The sequence below is a fragment of the Podarcis vaucheri genome (genome assembly GCF_965113315.1).
Source record: "Podarcis vaucheri genome assembly, chromosome: 7".
Taxonomy (NCBI): domain Eukaryota; kingdom Metazoa; phylum Chordata; class Lepidosauria; order Squamata; family Lacertidae; genus Podarcis; species Podarcis vaucheri.
Window position 1 is genome coordinate 38,174,011 of NC_138765.1, and position 11,168 is coordinate 38,185,178.

At 45.6% G+C, this 11,168-nt stretch overlaps 1 long non-coding RNA gene across 1 annotated transcript; it reads left to right on the plus strand.

Moving 5' to 3' along the window:
- The first annotated feature begins 4,638 nt into the window (after positions 1-4,638).
- LOC309536675 lies at positions 4,639-7,026 on the plus strand. The gene is made up of 2 exons (XR_014221692.1): positions 4,639-4,800; positions 5,900-7,026. It is a non-coding gene; the product is annotated as an uncharacterized lncRNA (long non-coding RNA).
- Positions 7,027-11,168: the final 4,142 nt, after the last annotated feature.

Below are 11,168 nucleotides of genomic sequence, written 5' to 3' on the forward strand. Positions count from 1 at the left end.
TAATGCTTATTTATATTTCATACATTGAAGCTTTTCTTAAAAGGAGCCCCTTTGGAAGGCACAGAGGGGGGGAGGGTGGCTGGGCAGCCCAAGGGCCTGTGCTCCTCCTCCCCGCCTTGAAGACAATGGATGCTGCAGGGCTTTGCACCCACAGAATCATAGAACTGTAGAGTTGGAAGGGACCCCAAAGGTCATGTAACACTCCATGTCAGAGAGTTAGCAGCATTCTACAAGGGATCCTCTACAACCACCAGCAAATTGCAGGCCACTTCGGTAGTCCACATGCAGGCCCTGGGATTTCCACAGGTGATTTTCTTTTAATTTAATTTATTTAGATGCTCTTTTCCCACAGGAAACCATGTCCCGAGGGGCTCCCCATAAATACCCGATAATTATAAGAACACAGCAGCCTCGCATTTGGCACAGCTCAGGAATTCTAAGGACACCCCCCCCCATTTTTATTTTTATTTTTTAAAATCAGGGGTTAAAATCAGGGGTTTTGAAAAGTTCATCCCTCCGTCGCGATTCAAAATGGAATCCAGCTGTATGGAAAGACAGGCAAAAACCTGCTCCTTGATCTCAGGAACCACCATGCAAAATCTGGTTACGATAGCATGTGAGGTGTCCAAATGGTCAGAAAAGCTTTCCAAAATGTAGATGCAATGTATTTTTTTCTTCTTCTTATTTTTAAGCAATCAACTTTATTTAATCAATAAAAAACCAGCAATTCCAGGAGTCGAATATCAAAGTATTTTTCGCATTGTATGTTCAGGAAAAGGGTCCATCAAGATAAACCAAATTTCCTTCATTGGTGCAGGTTGAAAATTTGTACCTAAAGTGTAAGTCCCACCATATAAAAAAATAAAATAAAATAAAAAAATCCAGGTCTCCTAGTTCACCTTTAAATGGTGGGTCGTGTTCTTCAAAATTGCCAGTGTCCACGCAAATACCACATTTCTCAACATTCCCCTTCACTTTGGAGTTGTCTTTGGAGTTTTGGTCTGAGCACTCTCAGCATATTGTGAGTTTAGTAGTATTTTGTATGTTGCAAATGTCATGGAATGTCTGTTTTCATCATGTTTTAAAACTGCATTATGGCTTATTTGTTGGTGCATATTTTTGTAAACCACTTTGTGAAGTCTTCTGTTTGAAAAGCAGCCTATTAAAAAAGCAAAAGCAAAAAGATGTATAAATTATATTCAAATAGGTGATAACCATTGCTAGACATACTCATTGTGGACTCACTGAAATGAACGTGCCCACATCTTAAAGGTGACCGTCTTCCTGATAGCAAACAGGTGTAGTTGTGGCAGCAGATTACTTTGGAATAAATGTTCCTGGAGAGCAGGGAGCACATTTCTGAGTTCAGGTGTTGTGCGCATTTGCAATGCTTCGCTACTCTCCCTCCTAAAATACTAATGATTTAAGGAATTTCAAAATTCAGCACACATAGTGAAATCTGCCCTAAGCAAATTGCAGGATCCGGGTCCCAAGCAAGTCGGACCGTTCTGTTGTCCCAGCCAATTAAGAATAATTGGCAGACAAGTGCCGAGTGCGGATTTCGTGCATGGATGCAGCTGGGATAAGCACTTTCCCTGTTAAACAGCCAGCTAGCCAAGAGGTACAAGATCTGGGATGCTTAAAGGGCCGCCAGTGGGTCCTCCCTCTCACCTGACTGCATCAGAATTATGGAAATCAAAATCTGAAGGAGAACCACATCAGGTAAATGCAAACTCTAAAGATGTGCTGATGAGAGGGGAAACCAAACACCCTTGGTAGCTCTCATGGGGGGTGGGCTCAGTCAGGACAGAAGGGCTCACTCAGCTGCCAGCATCCCCTTGCCAGAAAGCCCGTCCATCTGTCCACTCACCCACCCTTCCTGCTTGTGGAAAGGAACTGGGCTGAGCCTCACCAGGAGCAGAATGCTGGGCTGTGACTGAGTCCCACATTTCCCCGCTTCTGCAGGCAGCCTCAGATCCAAACTTGGTACTTTAAAACATGCAAAACTCACCAATGAGCCAGCTGCCGTCTATGCACAAGCACCAGCGGGATGTGAAATTGCTGCATCACTGTGGACTCTAAATGACAATAAACCTTCCACCTCTTATAAATTAAGCAGGCTTTCAAAAAAATGATATTTGCCGCTGCAACTTTTTATGGCTGTTTGGTAACTTTAATCATTTTGCAAAATGCAATTCCTGGCCATAAATCCTCAGCCAAGTACAGATTTAAGGAGATCTAGAGGACTGCAGTGGGCTGAGAGGTAGGTTTTAATCTGACAAGGCCAAAAAGTCGATTAGATTTATACCAATGCAGCAGCTATGCTGTAATTGCAATAGGGCAGGCTGAACCAAAATTTGGGACATCAGGAAGGGAAATTGCAAGCTGGAGAAGGGGGCAGGGGAGCATTACTTAACCTGATCTAGGCAATTTATGAGGAGCAGCCGCCATCAAAAGACCCAGGACTTACTTGAAACACAGGGTCTTTCATCCTTAGGAGACTGGTAGCCAGAAACAAGGGTGGTCCAACTCGTTTCGCCGCCCGAGGCGAAATGGGAAGGTGACCCCCTGCCCTCCACCCCCACATGGAAGCATTGCTTATCAGGGCCACACAGGGATCATGAGATCTCAAGAAGCTTTTTCTTACCTTTCTTCTCCAGTGGTGGCAGCAGGGGCAGGCGGGTTGCCTACAGGGGCACTGTCCCATGGGATTCTGTCACCCGAGGCAGCTGCCTCAGTCTGCCTCATGGGCAGGCCGGCCCTGGCAGGCAAAACTGCAGTCTGAACTTTTGTGCATGAGGCTAAATCTCAAGCCATTCGCACCCACTGCCCAGGGCTGCACGAACCATTGGTCACCTTCTGCTTAAGCCCCCTGTTGGGGGGCCTGCAGTTTCCCAGCTCAGCCACAAAGGGGGGACATTGGGCCAGTCAGTCTCTCTTAGGGCCCCTCCAGACAACCTGTTAAGTGATTCGTCATCCTGATTTGCTGGCAGCAGGCTGACAAAGAGGTGAGGTTATAGCTATTTGCCTTGATAGGTTTGTGGGAGAACGGGGAGCCTTTGTTCTGCACCCATCCCCAGCTTGCTTGCAAGGCGTTTAAACATCATGCCATTAATCACCAGTTCATCCCACACAACTGAATGCCTTTCCCCATTGCTTTCCAAGCAGCAGAAAGCCTGATTCTTTTTCATAGAGTCATAGTTGGAAGGAACCCCAAGGGTCATCTAGCCCAACCCTTTGCAATGCAGGAATCACAGCTCAAGAATCTCTGGCAGATGGCCACCCAACCTCTGCTTCAAAACCTCCAATGAAGGAAAGTTCATCCTCTTCTGAGGTTGTCTGTTCCACTGTCAAACGGCTCTTATTTTCAATTTTGTTGTGCTGGTGCAATTGAATCGCTCCCACATAATAATTACACCCAGTGGGGGCAGGAGATGCTTAGCCCTGATTTAGCACCACTGGGTTGTCATTGTGAAAATAGGGGTGAGGAAGGGAAAGCCGTGTGTGTGTGTGTATACGTGTGCACATGTCACCTTGAAACCCTTGGAGGAATGTAATGTCAGGCCATTTATGGAGAAAAGAGAGAGGGGCACAATAAGGCATTTTAAAGGCAGCTGGGTGGCTTGTGAGGCCACACTGAGAGCCAGCATGGTGCAATGTCAGACCAGGAACTGGGAGAGACCAGGGTTCAAATCCACACTTGGCCAGTATGCTCACTGGGTGACCTTGGGCCGGTCATTGCCTCTCAGCCTAACCTACCTCATAGGGTCGTTGTGGGGATTAAATGAGTAGGGGGAGAAACATGTATACCACCTTGAGGTCCTTGGAGAAAAAAAGGTGGGGTAGAAATGCAATAAATAAAACAGCCAACTGGATAGCCCAGGTGGTTAGAGCATGGTGCTGCTAACACCAAGGCTGCAGGTTTGATTCTCTTATGGGACAGCTGATATTCCTGCACTGCAAGGGGTTGGACTAGATGATCCTCAGTATTTTCTATTTCCACATGGGTTTGTGTGTGTGTTTTCTTTTTAAAAGTCCTCATGAAAATTCATCAGCATTTTAGTGTGAACTTCTCCTAAGATTCACAATTTTGTATGCCATTGTGCCTAGTATACACATGTCTTACAAAGTGATTTCCCCTCATACAATGTATTTTTGGAAGTTATTTTCATGCATCTGTGCCTTTTTAACACACGTTTTATCCTACTACGTACCTTTCCATACACATCCCCTGGCTGGAGAAACTACATTTGCAAAATTCATAGAAGAGAGAATTTCAAAGAACAGCTGTGTTGCTGTCCACATATTTACTGAGAAGGTGGGAATTAGGTGTCGGAACTCTACTCCACCGGTGGAGTCTTTGGAATCTCCTCCGACGGTGATTAACGACCTAAGCCTTTGATGAGGCTCCAGGCACGTTCCCATTACGCAGAGTATCCAAACAGTAGCAGAAGAGCGAGAAATACATTGCTACGTTTTATTTCTAACTACGCAGGACAGAAAAGAATATGCATCTGCTCTCTGTGAAAGACAGAGAACCAACTGGAACAAAAAAACAGGAAACCAGTAACATCAACATCCGCCTGCCGTTTCCCGTGAGACTTCCAACAGTCTGGAATGTAAACAGAATCTTGTGATTCCAAGCACTGCACAGTGGCATAACAGAAACCTAACATTAGGGCAGTTCATGCAAAGTGGATCAAATTTCTCTCCCCTCCCCATCTTTGGTCCTGCCACCTCCAGACATGGTTCTCCAAAATATTTCTCTGCCTCTGTTAGTCCTACAGGACCTTTCCCTGAGTGAGTATGTCCAGGGATGGCAGAAATGGGGTTCCCTGGAATTCTGTGCCCAGGTTTGGGGCACTTCACAAATACATGGGGGGGAGGGAATCAATGTTGCCCCATGGCAGATGCCCCATGGGATGCAGAATGGCATTAAGCCCCAGGGGAGCCATTTCCTTGCAACTGCAGCTACCCTGCCTTTCTGCCTTTCCCATTCTTCACCTTGGCAGCATTTGCATTCAAAAAGAGTTTGGCCCTGTGAGGGCCTGTCTGCAGGGTGAGTGATGCAAGCATCGGTTTTCTTCCTCCTCCCCACAGAATATAAATATAAGATAATTAACACAGAGAATGCTTAAGTGTCTAATCAATAGGAATACAAGGCATTTCCATATGTCAGGGCCTGCTGGAAAGAGGCAGCCACAGGCAGTCCCTGGGAAAGGAGATTGCACTGCCAGGCCGTTTGGAAGGGATCGAAGGCTGCCATCTCAGTCACCGCCCCTTCCCCCCACCCCCCGAAAATAGACGCAGAGCTTTTGCAAAGCCGAGAATTCAGGCTCTGTTTAATCACCCCTCCCCCCAGTCAGCAGGAGCTGCCCTCTGGAAATTGCCACCCAGGGGTCCCTGACTGACTGGCTTTTGGGAGGGGAGTGCTGGAGGCAGGCAGAGGCACCCACTCTGTGTCCCGCCCCCAGCAGCATCACCAAAGGCAGAAGGAGTGGCACCCCAGGAACTGACCATGGTATAAGAAGAAAAGAGGAACAGAAGAAGACCCCACCCGGTCTAGCATCTTGTTCTCACGCTGGCCAACCAGATGTCTGCGGAAAACCCACAATCAGGACCTGAGCACAAGGGCACTCTCCTTTCCCATGGTTCCCAGCATCTGGTATTCAAAAGCATTGCTGCCACCGACTGTAGGGGCAACGCATAGCCATCTTGGGTAGTAGCCATCGATAGCCCTCTCATCCTCATGAGATTCATAGCCCACATGAATTTGTCTAATCGTCACATAAAACTGTCTAGATTGGTGGCCATCGCTGCTTCCTGTGGGAGTGAGTTCCATAGTTTAACTCTGTGCTGTGTGACAAATCCTTCTTTTTATCTGTCCTGAATCTTCCAGCCTACAGCTTCATTGGATGCCCATGAGTGCTAGTCTTATGAGAGGAGGGGAGAGACACGGCTTCCCCAAGCTGGTGTTCCCCATCAAGGACGCCAGAGCCCTCCTCCCAGCTGAAAAGCACTCCTTCTTCAAGCAGGAGTCGAAGAAGTCGGGGGATTCTCCCATCTGCATCTTTTCTTTCCTTTGAAATCCAGCAAGTCCTCTTGGAGTGACACCAGCTGTTGTGGCAATTCCACAAGGCATCTGCTCATGATCTGACAGGTTCTCTGCTCAAGTGGTTTATTATGTAAATGTTGCTCACCATAAAAATCAATGCTGTGGGTTTTTTTTGTTTTGTTTCGTTTTGCTAAGTGGCCAATATTTATTTGGCTCAAGTGTTGTTTAATTTGATGCATTTATTAGGGGACAGTCAAATGCCCGAGCTGGTCCTTAAGCGGCTTCGTACTGTTCCCTCCATGCCTTGAAGCCTCCTGCGCTTTTGTCCCCGTGCATAACTCAAGGACGGGAGTAATTGATATGAAACTTTTAGAAATTAATTTTGCTGCATCTACCCTTAAGAGGGAGTGAGAGACTGTGGGATCATTTATAACATCACAGTTATTGGCCCTGACAAAACAATACCTTAAAAACGCAGCAAAGTAAATTATGGCGCACGCAAATGGCTCGGGCCAGCCATGGCCCTGAATTGGACGATGGCCAGGCAAGCGAAAACAAAGTAAATATGCTTTTGATATTAATAACACAGACAATATTGATCCACCAGCCAGTGTCACTTGTCTGCTCTGCGAGGAGATTGCTTCAGGCATTTTGCCCCCCACCCTTGGGGAGCCTCCCTCCTTGCAGGCCATTTAATTCCACCAGTCTCTAATTGTATCAGACAAACCCAAGTCAAAGGAAGGGACCCCTGCTTGCCAAGGTGGGCTGTTAGTCAGAAAGTTGTCAGAAACAAAGATAACTCAATTCCTGGGTCTCGGACGCCGTTGTCTTTCTAAATGTTTATCAGATCAACATCTCCTTTGGCTCGGAGCCTGCTGTGACTGGAGGGATGTGAACTCCAATTACAGTGCCATAATTTTTAAAAGGACCGGAGCAAATGCTTTTTGTATAATAAAGTAATAACTCCAAGAGTCCTGATCTTCCTCACTGAAGGTGGGCAATGGAAGGAAACAGAAGGGGGGTATCTTGGGTTTGGTCAGTCAACCAGCAACAAATCCACCCAACAGTTAACTTTTCCAGTCCACGTTTTACCAGCTTCTCCACAGGAATATCATGATGGGGGAGTTTGTAAAAAACCTTACTGAAATCAAGATACACTAGGTCCACAGCTTTATCCTGATCCACCAAGCTTGTAACTCTATCCCCCCCAAAAAAGAAAAGAAAAGAAAAATGAGATTCGCCTGGCATGACATGTTTTTGAGAAACCCATACTGGGTCTTAGTAATCACAACATCCTTTTCTAAGTGCTCACAGACTGGCTGTTCTATAACCTTTCCTGGTATTGATATAGCAGACACCCACAGTAAGGCCACTGTTGTTTCCCTATCCTCCAATTTGTACATATATCTGCCTTTCATTTTTCAGCTCATAGATCTCTTCACAAGTGTACACATAATAATTTACACATAATGATCCCCCTACTCATTTTCTATTTAGTCTATTCCTTTTGAACAGGTTATAACCCTTAATTTCTATATTCCAGTCATGAGACTCATCCCACCAGGTTTCAGTAATACTTATTAGGTCATGTTTGCCCTCCTATATTAAGAGCTCAAATTTGTCTTGCTTGTCTTCCATACTCTGTGTATTAGTATAGAGACAACTGAACCCATGAGTTGTTCCCTCTAGCTCCGTCCTCCTTGTAGTTTCTAGTTCTTTAGCAAGTTTCTGGAGCACCATATCAGTTTCCTGTACATCAGTGAAGCTATTGTTCCGAGTACCAGGTATTCCTCTGTTATCTGTTATATTGTCTCCCTCACCCTCAGGATTTAGCTTAAAGCTCTTCTGATCAGGTTCACAAGACTCTTAGCAAACACATTTTTGCCAACTACAGTGAGGCGCGACCCATCGCTTGCCAGAAATCCTTCCTCGAGGAATACGGTAGCACCATAGATTTGTAGGATGGCATTAGGATATTACCTTCCTGTGGTTTCATTGCTCAACTCAGGAGCAAACCATTTCCTTGCTGAATTTTACATGATCCTTGACACAATTCTGTCGTTGTTGTATTTCCTAGAAATGGCCCTGAAGCAAGCCTCCGTAGTCTGAGATGGAACTTCAGGTCTCCTTGTCTTTATGCCAATATCTTTTATGTATAAATAGGTGCCTTTGCTTCATTTCTCTATAGTTTGTTCTTAGGAAAAAAAGTATTTCCCTAGACTCAGCCCTCAGCTGCACACTCCATGCACAACTGCCTGGCTTTGCCTACTGAAGCACACTTTAAACAATGCTCAAATACATTTTTTTTCAGACTTATTTTCAGCTTTCACTATTGTGAAGAAGATGGTGCAGGCATTTCAGTAAAAGCTCTTGTGATCTCCTCCATTGCAGTTTTTTTCAAAGAATACTTTCCTTCCAGAGTTCAGTAGTGCACCAACTTTTCTGCTATGAAAAGACATTTAAAGGACTGGATGCACTTTGGTTTTGATGTAGTTCCATTTCTTAAAAACAAAGTTTGCAGAAGGCTGGATTTCAATTATCCAAGTGATTAAAAGACAAAGGACAATCCAATCCAACCCTTTCCTCCATTTTAGACCCCCAGTCTGCTCTGGGTCTGAATGTACACTTTAGCAACCCCTGGAGTAGGTGATAAAAGACCACAGACTCAAGACTGTAATTGAAATGAATCAATCAGTTTATTGATACACAGTGCTTCATTCAGAGATTAATTTACCCTCTCCCCACAATCAGCAACGGCCCTCTTCACTTGCACTTGTTCTAACTTTTGGATTAAAAAGAACAAAGAGTTAACTTGCTTTGGGCATTAAATATTTACATATAAATGTTACGAAGGTGTGTGTAAATTATAAATAATGTAAGGCGGGACTTTGTGGTTAGAGCTAAGAGACCCAAATTGTATCATCATAATACATTATTCACAAATGATGCATCTCTTCTCCTCCATTAGCGCGACTAGAAAAAGCCCTTGAGTGCTTAACTTGGATTTGGAGGTGGGTAATAAATGCGAGATAAACAAATAGCAGTGGGGGAGGAAGCTGTAGTTAAACAAGCGCAAATTGGTGCGACTCCGACTAATTTTGCCAAACCACACCTTGCCCAGGAAACGCACAGCGAGGGCTCTGCAGGCAAGAGACATGGCAATAAATCCAAATTACCTGAATTAATTTAACCCAGAAGAAGCACCCATCAAAAGTGTCGGTCTCACAATGAGAGGTGGTTAGATTAAAATCACATCAGGACATCTCTGGATGTCCATGCAGTGTTAGTGACAGAGCAGATGCCTTTGGGATTTCAGGTGATGCCTCTTCACAGCCACTCAGTAGTGATGATTATTGCTCAGGTACTTAAGATGTTTTGTGTGTGCGTACGTGCATCTGGGCCTTGCACAGATTCTTCTTTGGGGCCAGCAGTCCCGAGACCAGCTGTTGATTTCCACAACTCTTTCTTGGACTGGAAGTGCAGGCATAGAATAAATATATTTTTCTACAGGATTTAAATTGTGTGCTCAAAGAAGGAATCGTGCCTGTGGCAGGGGAAAGAAGGGGCTGATGTGCATGTAGGGAGAGGAACAGCACCAACAAATTAAATGTATCTTATGCACCTAGTTGCTGGGTATGTGAGTGGGGCAGAGATCTTGCATTTGTTGCTTGTGTGGTGGGTGGGTGGGGGATACGGCTTGCAAATCTTACTGCCGTGGTTCATTTGCCCAAGGTGTTGGTCCAGCTGCTGTTCTGGCTGGAGTGCCCCAAAGGAGACCTCCAAGAGTCAAGGAGAGCTGTGAAAATGCCACTGGAGGCAGCAGCTAAGAGTTTGCCCAGTTCCAACATTAAAAGTCATAAGGCTAAGTATGTAGCTGTTTTGACTGGAGTGGCTGTGCGGGCATGAACCATAGCAGGAGAAGGACTTGAATATCCAGCAGGACTAGCAAAGAACATGGGACAGACAAGAACACGGTGATACGTTCTTGCAATATCCCTCCCACAAAGCACGTTTGAAGAGCCCTGGTAGCTACACTGGGTTTATGTATTTTTATTGTAAACCACTTTGAGATCTTTTATGAAAGGTAAATAAATATTTTCTATATATGAATATATATACATGATTTCCTTAAGAAGCCCACTTGGTACCTGGGAAATTGTTAACAGCTCTCTCCTAGCTGCAAATATATCCCCTTTGGCGGCAAGGTGCTGGCTTTGCAAGTTCAGGCATGGCTAGGTGAATCATTTCCAACAAGGTTCTCTGTTAGGGTTTGGCACTGAAGCCATCTTGGTTGCCCTGAGGGATGATCAGAGAAGAGATGGGGAGTGTGATCCTGTTGGTTCTCATGGACCTGCCAATGGCTTTTGAAACCATTGACTGTGGCCTGCTGCTGGACTGACTCCATGGGCTGGAAGTTCAGGAGGTCACGCAGTGCCCTCTTTGCTACTGGCAGGATAGATTTCAGAAGGTAGCACTGACAGCTCCTGCTTGGCTCCACAGCAATTGTGCTGTGGAGCTTCATAAGGTTTTGTCTTGTCCCCTCAGTGTTCTTTAATGGTGTTAGAGATTTGGGGTAATCCCTAGAAATTAAGAAATGCCAGGGTTTTGATTAATTGGGGAATGGATTAAGACATAAACTGCAGGGCTGTGCCAGACTTGGAATTCCTGGGCTGGGTTATGCAAACCAGCCTGGCCATGCTAAGGGAACAATAGAGAGCCATGGAGGGCCCAATGAAAGTAGTTGCCAATGCAAGAGAACTACCCTGAGATGTGAACAGGGACAAGGGTTTGAAAGGTTGCCGGGGTAACTGCTCTGGGGGAGAGCAAGGTGCTTCTGGGAAGAAGAAAGAGGAAGAAGGGGGAGATCCATCTTGGTGAGGTAGAAGGAAGGACTGCCTGCACTGCTTTGGGCCACGCTGTAAGATCTGGACTCCCTCCATGCAGATGGAAGGTGCAAATAGGCAAATAAACCCTATTCCTTAAAGCACAACAGCCTCTGCTGTGTCTTCTGTGTCTTCTAAAGGTACACAGACCCCGTGTGGGTGCCTCAGATCCCATGCACTCTTGCCATGGCCACTGGTGGAGGAACGGGGGGAGCAGGGGAGTGCACTGC